General features: G+C 40.8%; 1 protein-coding gene across 1 annotated transcript in view; it reads right to left on the bottom strand.

Annotated features, from left to right (window-relative positions):
* The window catches only part of TTC39B (tetratricopeptide repeat domain 39B), a 128835-nt gene that overhangs the window by 62822 nt on the left and 46451 nt on the right, over positions 1 to 19562 (bottom strand).

Genomic DNA, 19562 nt, shown 5'->3' with positions numbered 1-19562 from the left:
TGAAGACCAGCAGGAAGTTTTCAAATCTGTGAAAAACTGGCAAGACAAAGGGCCTGGGGTAGGGGTAGAAAACGATGAAGTAACTAGGAAGGTAAGGGTCACTTTCAAAGGCTTGCAGATACAAATGTCTTTCTCCAGTAAAAGGATAATTTATTTCCAGCCTTTAGGCAGAAAAGGGAGAGCTATTACAGTGTTTGCTCCTTCTAGATTGCCTTCAGCTCAAAATGATTTACAGGTCAAACAGGCATATTTTGGGGTGATATATTCTAGTTTCCTTCATTGTATGTTTAATTTATCCTGAATCTTTTCTTATAGTTACTGTAACATAATTTGTTACCTGCCCCTTATTTTGGGGGCATGTAAATTGCTCCCGATGTTTTGAGATTACAAACAATATTGTAATAAGCTCTTTACTGACTTGCCTGATCGTTTCCTGAGGATAAATTCTTGAGTTAAACAGCCTGTGTTTTGTTAGGGATCCTCTTTTTAAAAACAGCTTCATTTCTCATTATATATACACCACAGAGTTCTACAGTAACATTCAGGAGGTGGAGACTGATCTGGTTGGCAGACGCTTAGGCCATTTCATAGACCCAGGGCTCCCACCACAGACACATGGAGGCGGGGCCATGCTAGAAAAGGAAATTTTCATGGAGTAAGAATAAGCTCCCCCCGCCCCCAACGCCCGTATTGTAATAGAATCACCAGCCTCCTGCTTCCATTCTTAACTGTACCCAAGCCTAGAGAGAAAAGGGTTATTGACTGTCCTTTTAGGAAAGCTTTATTTTTTTTTTTTAAATTCTAAGATGTGCAATGCCCTCAGTTAAGTGGAGTTTGATTACAGCCCACCTTTCAGACCTCCCAATACCTTGTAATATTTTATATTCAACATTCATCTTGTCTTGAATATATCAAGTTCCCCAAATTCTATACATCAGGTTAGGGGAAAATCAAGGTTCTTCTTACAAAGGTGGTTGGATGTGGGTGGTAGGAGAAAAGAAAACACCACAGCTAGGAAGAAATGTACTTTAGGCTGGTTATTTTCCATCACAAGACTATTTCACCAGAATAGAGGAAGCACTGAGCACTTACATAAACCAGACTCTAGGGCAGCGACAGCTACCTCTGCTTAGGAGCAAAAAGGAAAAAGAGCTATTCAAAAGGTCATCTATCCATTTGGACCACTCTTGCCCATCTGTTCTATTACAGATTTATTTATAAGGGCCAGCAAAACATGGTCTCTGAAATTACTGTACCATTTACCTTCAGTTTTAATTATAAAATTCTCCTCAATTTCAAATTTTGAAATTTTTATTTAATGAAAACTAATTATTTTCCTTTAACATTTCTGATTTTGAGGGCATACTTAGAAACAACCTCCCTCCATAAACATTATATACCATAATTTTGCCAGTGCTATTACCTTTTAATATTCAATTTTTTTATCTACTTATAAAATTTGAATATATAGTACAAGAGAATGCTGTGTATTTTTTAATCTTTGGCATTTTTCCCAAGATAATTTTTAAATTTTTTTTTTCAACGTTTATTTATTTTTGGGACAGAGAGAGACAGAGCATGAACGGGGGAGGGGCAGAGAGAGAGGGAGACACAGAATCGGAAACAGGCTCCAGGCTCTGAGCCATCAGCCCAGAGCCTGACGCGGGGCTCGAACTCACGGACTGCAAGATCGTGACCTGGCTGAAGTGGGACGCTTAACCGACTGCGCCACCCAGGCGCGCCCCCCCCCAAGATAATTTTTAAAAGACCACATCTTTTGCCCCAGTGATTTGACAATATATGACATACCATATATATAAAACACTGAAATTTATTAAGTTCTGCTAAATTCAAGCCCGCTACGCCAGGTAAATGCTGCATGTTTGAGAGTTACAGTTACAGTGTCTTCACCAGACACAATAGACTTGAATTTAGCAGAACTTAATTACTAATAATGTCAGATTTTATTCACATATTCAGAGGTATGAAAGTTTAGATTAGATCCTTCTAGTCCTTTATGTTTTTGTATGCATGTCCATGAAGTCCCAGAAACTCTACAGTATTTTAAAATTTGTACTAATATCCCAGTAAGTATATCACGCTACAAACTGATTTTTTTATTCAACGGTATTTTTTGATGTAGACCTAATTCACTCACCTACACTACATCATATTTCATCAAGAACCTATTTTCTTCTTTTTTTATGACAAATGCTTCCAATAGAGAGAGAAAATGACAGGAGTATATCTGGAATCTTTTGCATACAGTGAGAGCTAAATTTAATTGTTTCCCACATGGATAGGCAATTATCCCAACACCAATGAATAACTCATCCTTCAGCTACTCTTGGCTTGGAAATAACACAAAAGGAAGAGCACACATCCTCTCAACGCTCTTGGAGCAGTAACAGGCGCACCAAGGAATATTTTTTTTTAATTTATTTTTAAATGTTTATTTATTTTGAAAGGAGGGGGGAGTAAAGAGAGAGGGAGAGAGAATCCCAAGCAGGCTCCACACTGTCAGCACAGAACCTCATGCGGGGCTCATTCTCACAGACCATGAGATCATAACCTAAGCAGAAATCAAGAGTCAGAGGCTTAGCCATAACTGCCTGAGAGACCCAGGCATCCCAGGAATTCTGTAAGGCATATATACCTTTGCTTGATTTGTTATTTACTACCAATTAAGGTTCACATTAAGTAACAGAAGAGACGAACTTTTAGATTTTTTGGTCTGGTAATTATGCAGATAATTTGGTAAGGTTATGGTTTTAGTGCCTTGCAGGAGATTAGTAAATTTTGCGTATAATAAAAAACCTTATTCCAACATTCTTCAGTTACCCAAATGCTCTTGGAACCAGTTTTAACATCTTGCTGATTTCCTCATTGATAAATAAATCTCTGACATTGTTAAAACGAAATCACAGGCCCAAAATGGCGTCACTTAGGCTGAGTCCCAAACTGGGGTTTAATAACTAATCCAACTCTAGATTCAACCTCCCCCAGAAAGGCAGTCTTAACCAGTCGGTCAGGAAATTTCCCCATCTGGGGCCGATGAGTCTGCATCACTGAGTGGCCAGAAGGGCATTCCCCATCCCCCAGAGGAAGATGAGGTCATCTGCATGACAAGACCTGTCACTATTCCTCCTAAGGGAAAGAAATCTCATCTGGAACAATCCTTTTCTTTGCTAATAACTTTCTGGCCCCCACCTTCTCCCTATAAAAACCTTCCCTTTTCTTACAACTCCTCTACTTGCTAGATGGGATGCTGCCCCATTAATCAATCTCTTAATGAAGCCAATTAGATCTTCAAATTTACTGGGTTGAATTTTGGGGGTTTTTGTGTTTTTTATTTTTTTAATGTTTATTTACTTCTGAGAGAGAGCGCGCGCAAGCATGAGTGGGGGAGGTGGGGAGAGAAGGAGACACAAAATCCCAAACAGGCTCCAGGCTCTGAGCTGCCAGCACGGAGCCCGATGTGGGGCTGGAACTCATGAACAAAGAGATCGTGACCTGAGCAGAAAATGGATGCTGAACCAACTGAGTCACCCAGGCGCCCCTGAATTTTGGGCTTTTTTTTTTTTTTAACACTATCTCTACAATACTACATTTTCACATCTATACACATTTATTCAGGTCTGATCTTATTTCCTTTACTAAAGGTTTCTATTATATGGAACACTGCTCTGACGTTCAGATATCCTCCATGCAAAACAATCCTTAGATCATTTCAGTTTCATAATCTGTACCACCAAAGTGAGCACAATTGTTAAAAATTTAGGGGCGCCTGGGTGGCTCAGGCGGTTAAGCGTCCGACTTCTACTCAGGTCATGATCTCGCGGTTTGAGAGTTGGAGCCCCGCCGTCGGGCTCCGTGCTGACAGCTCGGAGCCTGGAGCCTGCTTCAGATTCTGTCTCCCCCTCTCTCTGCCCTCCCCTGCTCATGCTCTGTCTCTGTCTCTCAATAATAAATAAACGTTAAAAAAAATTAAAAAAAAAAAATTTAACCAAGGGGCACCTGGCTGGCTCAGTCAGTAGAGCATGCAACTCTTGATATCAAGGTCATGAGGTCAAGCCCCACGTTGCATTACTTAAAAAATAAGAAAGATTAAAAAAACAATTTAACCAAATAGAATGATGACTTGTCTGTTCTACTCCTATGCAAGGTATTATATTCAGAAGTTAAAAGAAATGTATTTTCAGCTAGTGAAAAATACTGTGATTAGGTTGACAGAGCCTAAGAAAAACAATACATTGTATCTCAATACAGGGATGAGTATGGTGGAACATTTGTCCTTCTCTTGCCCTGATTTTACTGCTTTATTTTTTTTTAAGTTTTTAAACAGCTTCATTGAGATATAAATTCACAGACCATACAATTCTCCCATTTAAAGTATACAATCAATGGCTTTTAGTATGTTCTTAGAGGTGTGCAACTATCACCACAATGTGTATTTTGTCACTCAAAAGAAACTGTCCATCCATTAGCTGTCACTCCACATTTCCCCCTCCATCTCTTGTTTTAGGCAGTCACCCATCTGCTTTCAATATGAGCAGATTTTTCTTGGTCTGGACATTTCATATTAATGGAATTATACAATATGTGGTCTCTCATGACTGGCTTTTCCATTCAGCATAATGTCTTCAAGATACATGTTGATATATTTGTACATCATTCCTTTTTGCCAAATAATATTGCATTGTATGGATATAACATTTTGTTTACTGTTTCATTAGTTTATGGATATATGTGTTATTTCCGCTTTTGGGATATTTTGAATAATGCTATTAAAATTCATGAACAAGTTCTAATGTAGACATATATTTCATTTCTCTTGAGTATATGCCTATGAAGACAACTGCTGAGTCGTATTGTAAGTTAACGTTTGACATTTTGAAGAAGTGTCAGACCATTCTTCCAAGTGACTATGTGATTTTACATTCTTACCAGCAATGTAGGGAAGTTCCAATTTCTCCACATCTTGTCCACCACTTATTAAAATTGTCTATCTTAGTGGGTGTGATATATCGTATCTCATCGTGGTTTTGACTTGCATTTACCTAATGACTAAGGATGTTGAGCATCTTTTAGCTACTTAATGGCCATTTGTATATCTTTGGAGAAATGTCTATTCAGGTTCTTTGGCCATTTTTTAAATGGGCTATTTGTCTTTTTATTATTGAGTTTCATACTGCTGTAATTTTTAATCACCAGGTAAAACTATTTTCAAATGAAAAGCTTACAGCTACTTTTTTATAATTTTTTCCTCTCATTCAAATCATAATTAGCAGAATCGATTCAAATGTAATTCCTCCAGTAAATCCAACGCATTGTGCTATGTTCCTGAACAGTGAATTAAAAGATATCCCATTTTCAAAAGAAGGAAAAAAAGAAATAAAATTTTCAAAAACTAATAAAAAGACACTTCATATCCTTCATGTTTTTTCCTCTCTTTGGGGGAGAAAAGGGAGGAAAGCAAACAGGCCAAATGTTACTCTCTTGGAGGCACCATTTATATAATTTACAGTCTGGACCATGTCCGCTGGAGCCATAAACACAAAACTCCAGTGGACATCACCACCAGGTTTCCAGGAAATCTACTGCTTACTATTTTGGACCATATGATCAGCTTGTGTTTCTTACTAGAGAAAACTGCTCACCAGACCAAATTCTGCCCAGTGGAGGATTCCTTTCAAATAGCCACTCTCATCGCCAGATATCAAAGAAGAAGGGAGGTACGGCAGCTGCAGCTGGTATAGCAAGAACAGCCCAGAAATCAACGGGTACCCCAAATATGCTGTACTGGCAACCTCAATCCCAGACCCGTCGCCAGTGTTGCAGAATCGAGGCAAAGGGATGTCAACATTCACTCTGCAGTAGAGCCCCGTTCCTGTAGAGGGAAGATCTAAAAAGCTGGAAAAAGCCAAAGGGCAAGCACCAACAAAGAATACAATTATTCTAATAAATCAGGTATTAATGAATTTATAAGCTAAATAATCCGCCCCTAAATAATCCTTGCTGAGACTTAGTACAAAGGCTTCCTCAATCAGAGCTGTACGCTTTCTTTCATATTCTGTGTAGGGCTTGGGTGATTTTTTTATATTCTTCATGCTTTTCTTACTTTTTTCAAATTTTCAAAAATGATCATGAGCTATTTTTAGTAATTGGGAAAAAAGTATATATTTTGAGCAATTTAAGTTCAAATTCATGAAGGGGACATTTAAATATTAATTTAAGGAAACACCTTCTGATCACCCCTTTTATATCACACACAGCTTACAATAGTTCTCCGGAAAAATATATAAGAAGAGTGTATTATTTTTAGCCCTTTCCAAGTGAGGAAGTTAGAATGCATCGCTACCCAATGTGTTTCTAATGTAATTTTACATCTCTTAGAACCCTTCCAAATTTTCACTACTTTGAAAAAGTCAGGACTTAAATGTTGCAGTTTTTCTAATTTTACCTTTTCTATTCCCTACCTTGATAACACACTCCAGTGTTATTTTAAAGTTCTGAACTTAAAATACCTGTAATACTATATTCCCAAACTGTTTTCAAACTTATTATTTTATATATACATTTATGATTTCCACCTGATTTTTAATGTATCTACCTATTGGCTGAAAATGGGTTTATTCCTTTATTGAAAGGAACTGGCTCTCACGGATGGAAATCAGTAGATGCTATCAGGAGTTCTCGATATCAGCCCCATTTCCATCTTTGGCGGGTCTGAAAAATGCAGTCCACAGGGCCTGTGTGGGTGTCAGCAAGGTATATGCCAAGTGTCCCCTTAGCCTAATATGAAATATGGAAGTGGAAGGTCCATTAAAATAGATTCACTGGAAAGGTACTTCCTTTCACCCTAATTTTACATTTTTATCAGAAACCGGGATTAAGATAAAAAACAAGGTAACCAACTCAGCAAAAATTAATTAATTAATAAAGCAAGCAAGCAAGCAAGCAAGCTGGAAAAGGAAGCAGGGAATGGACCACAATCTAAAACAGTAATCCACCGGGTCCCTGGGTGGCTCGGGCGGTTAAGAGTCCAACTCTTGATTTCAGCTCAGGTCACGATCTCATGGTTCGTGAGTTCGAGCCCCATATCAGGCTCCGTGCTGACAGTGCAGGGCCTGCTTGAGATTCTCATTCTCTTTCTCCCTCTGTCTCCCCCTTCAAATAAATAAACATTAAAAAAATAAATAAAAATAAATAAAAATAAAAACTAAAAAAGTAATGCGCTAAATGAAAGGGTTACATTCAGTAAACTAAAATTTAATTTTCACACATAAACATCTGGGAGCACCACGCTGCAAGCATTCTATCAGGTGTTAGACACATAAAAGTCATACAGTTCATGATCTCAAAGATGATATCTGAAAATATAGACTTTAAATAACTTACAACGTTTTACTACCATGTTGCTAAGTCACGTTGTTTTTATCCTGCTTATGAGTGCCTAAATTTGGATCAACAGTCCAACTAAAAAGCCTGTGTTCATGTCAGCAAGCTGTCTGCTGTGTCCCCCAGGCCAACCTGCCATGCCAGTGGGGACTCTGCCTACCTGAATAAAGAGACAAGCGCATGGAGGTCGGCAGTACTCGCATCTGCTCCCAACAACCACACCTGGCCTGAGAACCACACTGTTCTAAAAGGACCAACAACTGGAAATGCAACCAGAAGCCGACAGCCAGGGAAAGAAAGGACTCAAAGCCAGTTCTGAAAGCAGAGCAGCTTAACTCAGGAACAAGCAGAGCTGGAGGAAAGCAGAGAAAAGGAAAGAACAAACATTCCCTCCCTCGCTCACGTGGAGAAGGTTCCGATTCCCCCTTCTAGACCACCCTCTCTGGACCACATCCTACTCCCAAATGACTCAGAACAACATATAGTAATGTGCATACAGAAAAAGAATTATCAAACAAATGTGGCAAACTGTTAAAAATGGGGGAGGGGTATATAAAAGTTCTCTGTGTCATTCTCATACTCTTTTGAGAAGTTTGAATGTACTGCAAAATAATGTTTTTAAAAGACAGCAGAGCATGACTCTGGAGCAAAGGACAAAGACAGGGTCAAATGAGGGCGGCCATAGACCTTGGGCACCTGGGGACCAGCCAATGCCAGTGAGGAATGCCAAGCCCTCGGGGTCACGGGTACACCAACAGATCCAGCCATCACAGGTGCTTGGGCAAAGGGAGCAAAAGGCCAGAGGTTAATGCAAAAACATCCACTTAGATGAGACTATTAACCGAAGGGCAATAGCCAGAGTAGGGCTCTGTCCCCACAGATTGTGTTCCTGCACTCAGGTGCTGCTGGGAAGGAGAGGCAAGGGGAACCTTTGAGGAGGAAGATACAGGCCTGATGCAGAGTTTAAATTTTTACTGGACTGGGCACTTACCTCTCCCACTACCCCACCTCCCAGAAAAAAATCAGAGTCACTCCAAAAGAGACTATTTGAAATGTGAACAGATGATGTGCTCTTTCACTGACAACTTAATGTGTTTTTTTTTTTTCTGTCCTCACTGGGGATGTGAATTCCAGAGCAAAATGAGAACAGTTGAAAAGAACAAAAGTTCGTTTTCATGTAAAATATAAAGCACTCCTCAGACCCTGCTCACTAAGAAAGTGGACAGCAGCACTTAGGGTTTCTTCGGGGGGGGGGGGGGGGGGAAACAAACTGCTCCCAACAAATGCCGTTTTTCCTGCTCACAGACACGGCAAATGGGACAGAGCTGGAAACTAAAACCAGAGCCTGTATCTTTGCAGATTCTTTCCTTAAGCAAAGCAAATGGGACTCCTTTGCATTATTTAAAACAAACAGCAATGGAATGTCAGCTTGGCAAGAGATCTAGGCAGCTACAATGTCATTTTGCTGGTTTTTAATTTAAAAAAATCCAAAACCCTTATTGGAGGGTTTTCTTCTTTCTAACAGAAAGCTAGTACCTAATCTATTATTAGTCACCCTTTCTCACCGCCCTGTCATGTGACTCAGGAGAAGCATGCTGGGGCACAAGGCTGAACGCTGGGTTTCTGCCCCAGATGTGCAAGTCACCTGCAAGCCGTGACACGCTGGACCATTCACCACCTCTATGGATTCCAGTGTCCTCATGTGCAAAAGACAGTGAAGGGATACCAATCACAGAAAGCAGAAAGGTGGTTGCCAGGGGCTGGGGAGGGCAGTGGGGAGCTACTGTTCAAGGGGTATCGAGTTCCCACTTTACAGGATGAAAGACTTCTGGTGAAGGATGGCGGCGATGGTGGCACGACCGTGTGAACGTACTTCATGCCACTGAACAAGGGGTGAAGACGGGAAGGTTTATGTTAGGTGTATTTTGTCACAGGGAAGAAGAAACCGGGAGCAAGAAACAAAACAGAACAAAAAGAGCATTCGCACCGACAAAAAGCCAGAGGAGGGACGACAGTACCCTTTCTGCCTCACGCGGGAGTTATGAGGAGGAAACGCAGTCCATTTTGTGAAACCACTTTTTAAGCTGAAGAACCACATAAGTGTGGTGCTGATGTTGGTTAAAGAGTTAAGTGACTTAAGTGACTGGGGCCAGGAACTTCCCATTAGACAGACCACTGCACTCCTGCTACTCGGCAGCTGGGTGTTTCCTGCAGCCGTGTTACTTAAGCAACACTCTGCCAGTTTCATTTTCTCAAAGTAGGCATGCAGATATTTTCAAGATGCAGAGTAAACACAGGTCTTCCGTGTGACGCTGCATGGGGCAGGGGAGGGCTGTTCATCATTTCTTCTAAAACATTACAAACTACAACAAATTTTTAAAAGGCAATGCTAAAGGAGCGCCCGGATGGTTCAGTTGGTTGAGGGTCCGACTCTGGATTTCCGCTCAGGTCGTGGGATCGAGCCACGCATCAGGCTCTGCACTGACAGCACAGAGCCTGCTTGGGATTCCCTCTCTCTCTCAAAACAAATAAATAAACATTTAAAAAAAACAAAAAAGCAACACTAAGAAAGTTTTACTTTCATTTGGCTCACAATCCATGAGGAAGAGGGGAAAAAAAAGGCTACCTAAAAGCCTTTTTTTTGTTTTTCCAGGCTACATAATGTGTCTCTCCTCTTGGTTCCTGGCTCAGAATTTAAAACTCATCACAGTACGATTATTACTTCACTGTCAGCTGTGGTAGGTAGAGATGAGCTTTTTAAGGACAGAAATTCTGTGTCTTAGCAAAGAGATATTCACTGAGTTTTTGATGAATAAATGACATTTGTACTGATTGTACATTAACACCCTTGTGCCAAATACGGTCTCAATACCTTATATTTTATATCACACATGTAGGTCATGGAAAATACCCTTGAATATGTTATCCTGGGAGTCATTCATTCACAAACAAGTAGTTTTCAGTAAACATTAGGTAAGACAAACAAACCAGCAGGGGAAGCATGTAGATACTCAAGTAATTAAAGGTTAATTTTCTGGGGTATCTGGGTGGCGGCTCAGTAGGTTAAGTGTCTGACTTGTGGTTTCAGCTCGGGTCACGATCTCAAAATTTGTGAGATCGAGCCCTGCATCAGCTCCCCACTAAGAGCACAGAGCCTGCTTGGATTCTTTCTCTCCCTCTCTCTCTGCCCCTCCCCTGCTCGCATGCACGTGCGCGCGCTCTCTCTCTCTCTCTCTAACAAACATTTTAAAAATAAAGTTTCATTTTCTTTAACTTTTCAATGTGTGGCTCTTTTCATAGCGTGCTGTATACATCCAGCCTGTGATATCAAGCAGGTACACAAATAGGTTTGGTATACAGGGATCCTATTCCTTTAAAAACAAACAAAAACATCTAACAATATTAAGGAGGGGTGATGACACATAAATGCTATATATTAGGGCCCGATTTGCTGGATCACAGAAATGCTCAAATTCTGCCCCACCCGCTACTCAAAAAGAAAATGACTATAATCCCAAAGTACGAGAGAAATTTGAGTCTTGCTCCCATACTTCCCAGCCTTCTAAAATACAAGGACTTGAAATGAGATATTCTATAACCCAACACAAATACAAAACAATCACCAAAGAGATCCATTCATACTACCTGAATGGTCACTAAACACTTTCCACACCTGTGGACTGACGAAGTATCAAAAGAAAAGTAAACCATGCCTGAAAGTCAGATCAAACTCATGTTCACAGAATCTGCCCATATATGCAGTTTGTCTTTCCCGATCTGAACCAAAGACAGAAGTGTAAATGTGTTAAAAAGTGGAAAGCACATGCAAAATGTTAGGCAAACCTCTGGGCATAAGGCACACACACAAAAAATCAACCAATCAATCAATTTTGATGACACACGATGTCTCCAGGAATGCACTGTGCTTTATTAAGGAAAGGAAAGGAAAGGAAAGGAAAGGAAAGGAAAGGAAAGGAAAGGAAAGGAAAGGAAAGGAAAGGAAAGGAAAGGAAAGGAAAGGAAAGGAAAGGGAAAGGAAAGGAGAGGAAAGGAAAGGGAAAGGAAAGGGAAGGAAAGGAAAGGAAAGGAAAGGAAAGGAAAGGAAAGGGAAAGGAGAGGAAAGGAAAGGAAGGAGGAAAGGAAAGGAAAGGAAAGGAAAGGAAAGGAAGGGAAAGGAAAGGAAAGGAGGAAAGGAAAGGAAAGGGAAAGGAAAGGGAAAGGAAAGGGAAAGGAAAGGAAAGGGAAAGGAAAGGAAAGGGAAAGGAAAGGAAAGGAAAGGGAAAGGAAGGGAAGGAAAGGAAAGGAAAGGAAAGGAGAAGGAAAGGAAAGGAAAGGAAAGGAAGGGAAAGGAAAGGAAAGGAAAGGAAAGGAAAGGAAAGGGAAAGGAAAGGAAAGGAAAGGAAAGGAAAGGGAAAGGAAAGGAAAGGAAAGGAAAGGGAAGGAAAGGAAAGGAAAGGAAAGGAAAGGAAGGAGGAAAGGAAAGGAGAGGGGAGGAAAGGGAAGGAAAGGAAAGGAAAGGAAAGGAAAGGGAAAGGAAAGGGAAAGGAAAGGAGAGGAAAGGAAGGGAAAGGAAAGGAAGGGAAAGGAAAGGAAAGGGAAAGGAAAGGAAAGGGAAGGAAAGGAAAGGAAAGGAAAGGAAAGGAAAGGAAAGGAAAGGAAAGGAAAGGAAAGGAAAGGAAAGGAAAGGAAGGAAAGGAAGGAAAGGAAAGGAAAGGAAAGGAAGGGAAAGGAAAGGAAAGGAAAGGAAGGAAAGGGAAAGGAAAGGAAAAGACAAGGCAGACAAGGAGAGGGCTGCCTACCCCCCAAATCAACCTATGGCTAAGGGTATCCCTTAGGTACAAGGGCTTCAAGGGGCACCTCATCTTCCTTGTCTATAAAAGGAGACTGCAATTAGCACAGTTGTCTGTCATCAGAGATACAAAGACAGACTTACCATGGGTACTGGGACTGAAACAGGACACTTTTTTTTTTTTTTTAAGTTTCTTTATTTAGAAAGAGAGACAGAGCACGAACAGGGAAGGGACAGAGAGAGAGAATCCCAAGGCAGGCTCCGCACTGTCAACGTGGAGCCCAATGCAGAGCTCCAACTCACAAGCTGTGAGATCGTGACCTGAGCTGAAACCAAGAGGCAGACACTTAACCGACCGAGCCACCCAGGTGCCCCTGAAACAGGACGTTTTTAGAAGAGTCTAGTTCATCTCTTCTCCACTAAGATATCTTAGTGGATGACGGAGCAAAAAGGTTCAGGAAACCACTTGGTTCTCAAAATGCTCTACCTCATGACAGGCCTCAAGCTTTCTGCTAATCAAATGAGAAGTCTGATGCAAAAAAAAAAGGGGGGGGGGGAGGGAATTAAACACCATACGAGCTGTAAGTGCGTTGTTAAGTGGGGATTTCCAGTAAGTTTGTTTATAAATCACTGGGTTGGAAATCATATCTTCTATACAATAACTGATATGTATCTATCTGTGTGTATATATGTACATGCATGAATATGTGTACACACACACACATACACTTCAAATTCTCAACCTAAGTCATAAAAGCCTATTAAGCCCTAAATTATTAACTTTGGCCAGAGTGTTGGAACCAGGAGAGAGAGGTCGCATATCATGGGATTGAGGCCCACTCTCCCAACCCCACCCCTGCCTCATACTGTGTCGGGGCCATCCACTCCAAACACGATCCATGCAATCCTCACAATGAAGACACTTCGGTGGTTTGTCACTGCCCTTGCCACAGCTCCTCGGCAAGATACCTTTGGCATCTGTCTTCCTCTGACCGGCCTATCATCACCAGAATTGCAGGACTCCCAAGCTTCTCGATAAACCCGAAGAGATCATCGTGAAAGGGATGAGACTACATCACCCCAAAATATGTCACTTTGACATAAAGATTGTTTTGAGCTGAAGTCAATTAGCTCTCGCCCTCCCCATTTTGGTCTAAAAGCAGGGCAGAAATTCCCTTTAGTAAAGATGTTTGCCTCTCTCATATCAGGAAGAGAGTTACTTCGGAGATGAATCTTATCACCTGAGAGGACTCTTATCTGCACAAGAGATCTTACTAAACAATCCTTATTTACCATAGATTTCCTAGTCACCTTCCTACAATTTAACCCTCATCCTGAAGCCTAAAACCCCTTCTTTTGTCTAGCTTCTTCTCCACACTTTATCATCCTTTGTTAAGATAATATAGAAGTCCCAAATCCTAACCACCCCCTAAGGCACGTTTTGTGTGTACACAAAGTAAACTTTTTTCTCTCTTCCTCATCTGTCTTTTGTCCATTTAATTTGCAGGGCCCAGGCAATAAAACTAAGAGGGTAGAGGAGGAAGTTTTGCCTCTCCTTTAATGGTCTCTCATATCTCAGGGCCTTCGTACTTAACAAACCCTCCTGCTATACCCAGTCGATCATGCCCAGAATCTACCAATATCTGCCGCAATTCAGACATGGCCTCTTTCAGAAAGCCCTATCGGGCCAGCCTCTGTCCAGACTCCTGCCCATCACCCCAGGTTGGGTTAGTCGCCCCTCATCTTTGCTCCCACAGAACGCTGATCTTCTCCGCACCACAGCATTTATTTATCCTACTTGACAGTTTCGGTTTCCTTTTTCTCTTTTTTTTGAACTAACGACAGTTTCTTATCTGTATCCCCCAATAAACTCTAAGTGCCCGAATGAACATTCATAAGCCAAGATATTTTTTCTGTTAAAAAAAAAAAGTCCCAACTAGTTCACTCACAAGTAACCATCAGGCCATGAGGTAGCACAGGGAGCCCAGGGCTGTCAGGGAAGGCAGGTCCGGGTCTGGCAGGGACTCTTCTTCAAAGCCAAGGCCAGCCAAACACCTCTACAGGTTCAGGCCTTTGCTGTTATTTTTGTTTTATTCTTACTTGAACAATTCATTGTTTCACTTGTTTTGGTCTGTTCATTGCTTTTAATTCTGCTTTCGGTTTCTTAGTATCTTCTGATACAATAATGAAATAAAGGCCGGCTAGGAAATCTGGTTCCTGGCCCTCTTCATGTGATCTCGTCCTCACTCCCTACCCATCTGTAAATTGAGGCAGCAGTATTAGAATGGTCCATAAATCTAGTTGCCCACGATCACCAGGGAAACCCGGTGAGCAGTTTGGAGACCCTCAGAAGGGGCAGAGATTTTCAATCAAGTTCTAATTCCTCCACTTCCTTCCTGTGTGGCCTCAAGCAAATTATTTAAGCTCTCTGTACCTGGGATTTCATGTTTGTTACAGCAGAAACAGTTGCGTAGTTCATAGGATGGGAGGGAAGATTAATGTACACAGAGTACCAACTTGTGGCCGGCCCCCTGCAGATGCTCAGTAAAGGAGAAGGAAGCCCTGGCCCCCGTCCTGTGTATGCTCACAGCACCCTATCATTTCTCCACCACGGCCCTTAAGAGTTTCCAGACGGCAGAGGGCATATCTTCCATACCCTCCACTCCATCCCTGTGTCCAGCACGGTTCCTGTGACAGCACCCAACATCACAGCAGACATCCAATAAATATTTATGGAATTAATGAATCAATAACATTCTAAGATATACTCACATAACCAATTCCCCTTCCCCTCACTCTAGACTGCCTGCCTTACTACCTGACTGCCTCCAAAGCAGGGACCATTTCTTATTTACTGATCTGAAACCAGCACTTACTTACACAGCGCCTGTCACATGCTTGTTGAACTAATTAAATTATTTTCAAAATCTCTTTCCAGCTCAAGTCCACCAAGGATCTGTGGCTTCAGAAGATCTGGGGCAGAATTAGTTGCAAGTATTTGTATGTCCTACACACATCTGGCCACAAACTACCTAGAAGTTGAATATTACCACAGTTGAAATGAAATAATAAGGTAGTTTTTGAATGACCCCCTCCCCTGCTAAAAATATCTGCTCCATGAGGGCAGATATAATACCTTGTTCACCATCATATCCCCAGAGCCTGGCAAGGACTTTCCAATAAACATAAATGTTTGTTGAAAGAATGAATAAACAAACAAATGCATGCATGTATGCAAGCAAGCAAGTTCTTTACAAGTCTAGAAAAGGCAGAATTTCCTATTTTTAGGAATCCTTCCTAATTAAATCCAAAGTTGCTACATTTAGGTATAACAAAATGTTTAAAAATAAAAACAGCAGATGTTTGATCTCTGGGTGGTATAGTTTCTTTTTCAAAATCCTTGATTTATTTTATACTGCAGGAAATCAACCAAAATACCGATACCCACAAAGCTCATACAATATGTCACCCTAAGTCAAATGTGTTCTACATCTACAAATCTCACTATTATCAGCTGGTGTTTAAAACTATTTTGACTACTGATCTGTGAACAAATCAACTTTTAGGTACTGCTTCAGCTAATGTGATTTTACGGTAAAGGAATGAGATCAGTAACCAAATGATATGAATCCCTGAAATAATAAGACTTTTCATTTAACAAAGACAAATCGAGAACCTATGGGGGTTTTGATGGCAACCACAACTTAAGCTCTACCTTTATAAAACGTTCAAAATTCATCCAGTAATAATTCTCCAAGGGTACAGTTCTAGCCTCCAGTAAATTCCAAAGGGGGAAAGTGGGACACAATGACTAAGGACAGATGTTTAGGCTAAAGAATCTACGTCATCAGAAAAAAAAAAAAATGGCACCAATTCAAACGCACAATTAGAAAAGGGGTAGTCATGCAAAGGTCACTTTTTGGTAACTCCCATTCCCCACAATCTACTACCAGAGAGACAGGGGGAAGCTAAGGCAGTGCTTCACGGTGAGAGGTAAAGTCTCGATCAACCCACGCTACCCTGAGAGCATGCCAGCGTATTTAATCTTTCTGTAAGGTTTTAATCACCCTAACGAAACAAAACCCCATCATGAAGCCAGCAACGGCCATAAGACAAGCACAGTGAATCCAAAGTGAGCCGTCGTCATCCTTCCATTGTTCTGCAGCCCCGTGCACACCTTGCAGCAGCACTAAAACCAGCCACAGCACCCCGGGAAGACCACATCCTCTGCAGCAGCAAGATTCGCTATTTTCTCCCATTTCGGCACTCACCCTCAGGAAGCCCGAAGAAAGGAGGGTAGGGGGGGGTGCGTCCTGGCAGGCTTGACACGAAGCCTTCAATAAAGACAAGGTCAACTAACAAAAATTGCAGGGCTCCGATGAGATTTAACTATTTTTTAAATTTTCATGGCTTTCCTTAAATTGAATCCTCGCAGATCTAAACAGAACACTGCAATCATACCCCCAGGAACAGCTTTAAAAATGCAACATACTCACAGATTCAGAGCAGCTGTAACTTTGGAGGAATGAATCTAGCCCCACTGTGGAGATGCCTTTCCCTCTCTTCTACCAGATTTTTTAAGGCAAACAAAAAGAAGAGACACTCCTCAATTTAAAGGCCAACAAAAATCCTCAGTTTCTCTTTTATTTCTTGGTCTCCAGTGAGACTCTCAATTAACGGTCATAAGAAAAGAAGTTGCGGAGGGGGGCAGACAGCATCCCGAGCTTCCCAGAGCAGAATTTAAGACATGTCAGTTAAAGTGGCAGCTACACTCGCAGCCGTGGCTGACGCTTCTGCGGGAAGGAATGCTGGGAGATTTTTCCCCCAGTCCCCGCTGCAGCCGAATTCTGATCCATCACTGTGCAATTATCCTAGAGCAACAGCAAGACAAACACAAATGGCATGGATTTATCAATCCTCCTGGGTCTCTTAATGATTTTTCACCTAATCCAAGGATTCATCTCCATCCAGGGCCAATTGAGGAATAAAATGAATTCTGGTTTTCATCTTAAAGAAAATGTTAAGAGCAGGCAGATATTCCCAGGTTAGAGTTAACTTCTGTATCCCATGAGCTCTTTTAAAACACTAAAATAAGGGAGAATCAAATTCTCTGAGGTTTTTAATCTTAACAGGTTAAATGCACAAAAGTTACATTAGCACAGTGAAATACACATATGACCTAACAGTCACGCCAGTATAGCTCTAAATGGCATTTTAAAATTAATATTAAACAATATTTGACCTGGTTTTGATGAAACTAGAAAAAAAAATGTAGGCTTAGAGATGGCCAGTGACTTTGCAACTTTCTTGTCTTGCTTTAGGTGCCCTTTCACATATTAGAATTGAACCATTTTTCATGATGAGCTCACCATTTCCACTGATTACAAAAATATCAGGTATTTCCTGATTATAAAATAAAAAACTCCTTTTAGAGAAATGGAAAACAAAGAAGAAATAATCACAGCCATAATCTCATAACCCAGAGATGACCATTGTTAATATTTTGTAATATTTATTTCTAGTCTTTTTCCTCCCTATATATACATATACAGTTTTAATACTATTGTTTTACATGTATTTACATACTACCTTTTCCACATGGCTTTATGTTATGATTATTTACCCATACATGTGACCTGTTCCTAAAAGTGCTCAAAAGAGTTAACATATGCACTGACAGTCAGTCAACATACATTGTGTGCCTGCTATGTGCCGGGCACAGGGGACCCAGTTGTGAGAACACACATGGTCCCTGCTCCTTGGAGCTCTCGGTCCAGCAGGGAAGCCAGATATGCAGCAAATGATAACATGTGTGTTAGGTACTGTGTTCACAGGAGAACTAAAAGACACCTTAGAAAAACATTTAAGAGACTTAGTCTTGCGGAGGTCAGGGTTTCTCCAGAGAGGCAAGCCCAACTATAGAATTATTAATAAGTACAGTGTATTTCACACCTACATTTTCCCATCAACATGAATATCTTTTTACCTAATATTCTGTTTTCCTATACCAAAAGATTTAAGTCCAGCTATATTTTTGTGAATAATGTGCAACAGCTAAGAAAATAATGGATCTAGCGTGAATTTGAACATCATCTTTGAGAAATCACAAAAAGCAAACCACCCAGGTAATTTCAGACATCCCTAAAATTGTGAGTTACCACGTTTCTAAGAAATTGTCAGTGTAGCAGAATCTGGGTGGCTCAGTCGGTTGAGCATCCAACTCTTGGTTTCAGCTCAGGTCATGATCTCATGGTTTGTGGGTTTGAGCTCTGTGCTGGTGGTGTGGAGTCTGCTTGTGATTCTTTCTCTCCACCCTTCCCCTGCTCGTGTTCTCTCTCTAAATAATAAACTTTTTTTTAAATCTTCAATGTAAAATTAATATAGCTATGCTCAAAATCTCATAAAAGCTAAAAGACTCCTTTGAGAAGAAATAACAATTTGACATGAATCTGACGTGACCGTAATGATGCATTCTAAGGAAAAAAACAAAACATCACCCATCCAAACAAATTATGTCATTCTCTAGGTGATCAAGGTCAACATCAATACTGATAAATCATGTTGATAGCATGTACCCTTGAAATGATATGATAAAAAGGATAAAAATGACACTTTACCTCTGTAGTCCTCCTCCCAAAAATCCATAACCCCAGTTTCACCATGAGAAAACCACCAAACAAATTCCAATGCGGGCCATCCTGCAAATACTCCTCAAAACTGCCAAAGGTCATCAAAAAGAAAGAAAAGTCTGAAAAATCATTACAACCAATTTTGTAAAAACTACGTAAATCTGAATAAAGTATGGACTTTAGTTAGTGATACTGTATTAACACTGGTTCACTCATTAAAATAAGTTATGATACCAATGTTGAGATGTTACTAATGGGAGAAAACTGGGTGTAGGGTATATGGAAATTCTCTGTACTATCCTCTTGACTTTTCTGTAAACCTAAACTTTTTTTTCATTGTTTATTTCTGAGAGCGAGCGAGCGAGCACACAAGTTGGCGAGGGACAGAGAGAGGGGAACAGAGGCTCTGAAGCAGGCTCTGCACTGACAGCAGAGAACCTGATGCGGGGCTCAAACCCATGAACCATGAGATCATGACCTGAGCCAAAGTCGGACACTCAACTGACTGTGCCACCCAGGTGCCCCTAAGGGATTTTTTTGGAAATTATAAATACCCTATAATCCCATCATGTTCAGATATCCAAACCCAAACAAAATAATTGGGTGTGTGTACTGTTCAACCAGATGTGCTATTTTTAGCTGTGTTAAACCCAATAATGGCCCCCAAAGATGTCCAGGTCTAATCCCCAGAACCTGTGAATGTTACCTTACATGAGAAAAGAGATTTTGCAGGTGTAATGAAA

This window comes from Acinonyx jubatus, chromosome D4, assembly GCF_027475565.1.
Source record: "Acinonyx jubatus isolate Ajub_Pintada_27869175 chromosome D4, VMU_Ajub_asm_v1.0, whole genome shotgun sequence".
Lineage (NCBI taxonomy): Eukaryota > Metazoa > Chordata > Mammalia > Carnivora > Felidae > Acinonyx > Acinonyx jubatus.
The sequence above is the reverse complement of the archived record's forward strand: the minus strand, read 5'-3'. Positions and strand labels throughout refer to the sequence as shown.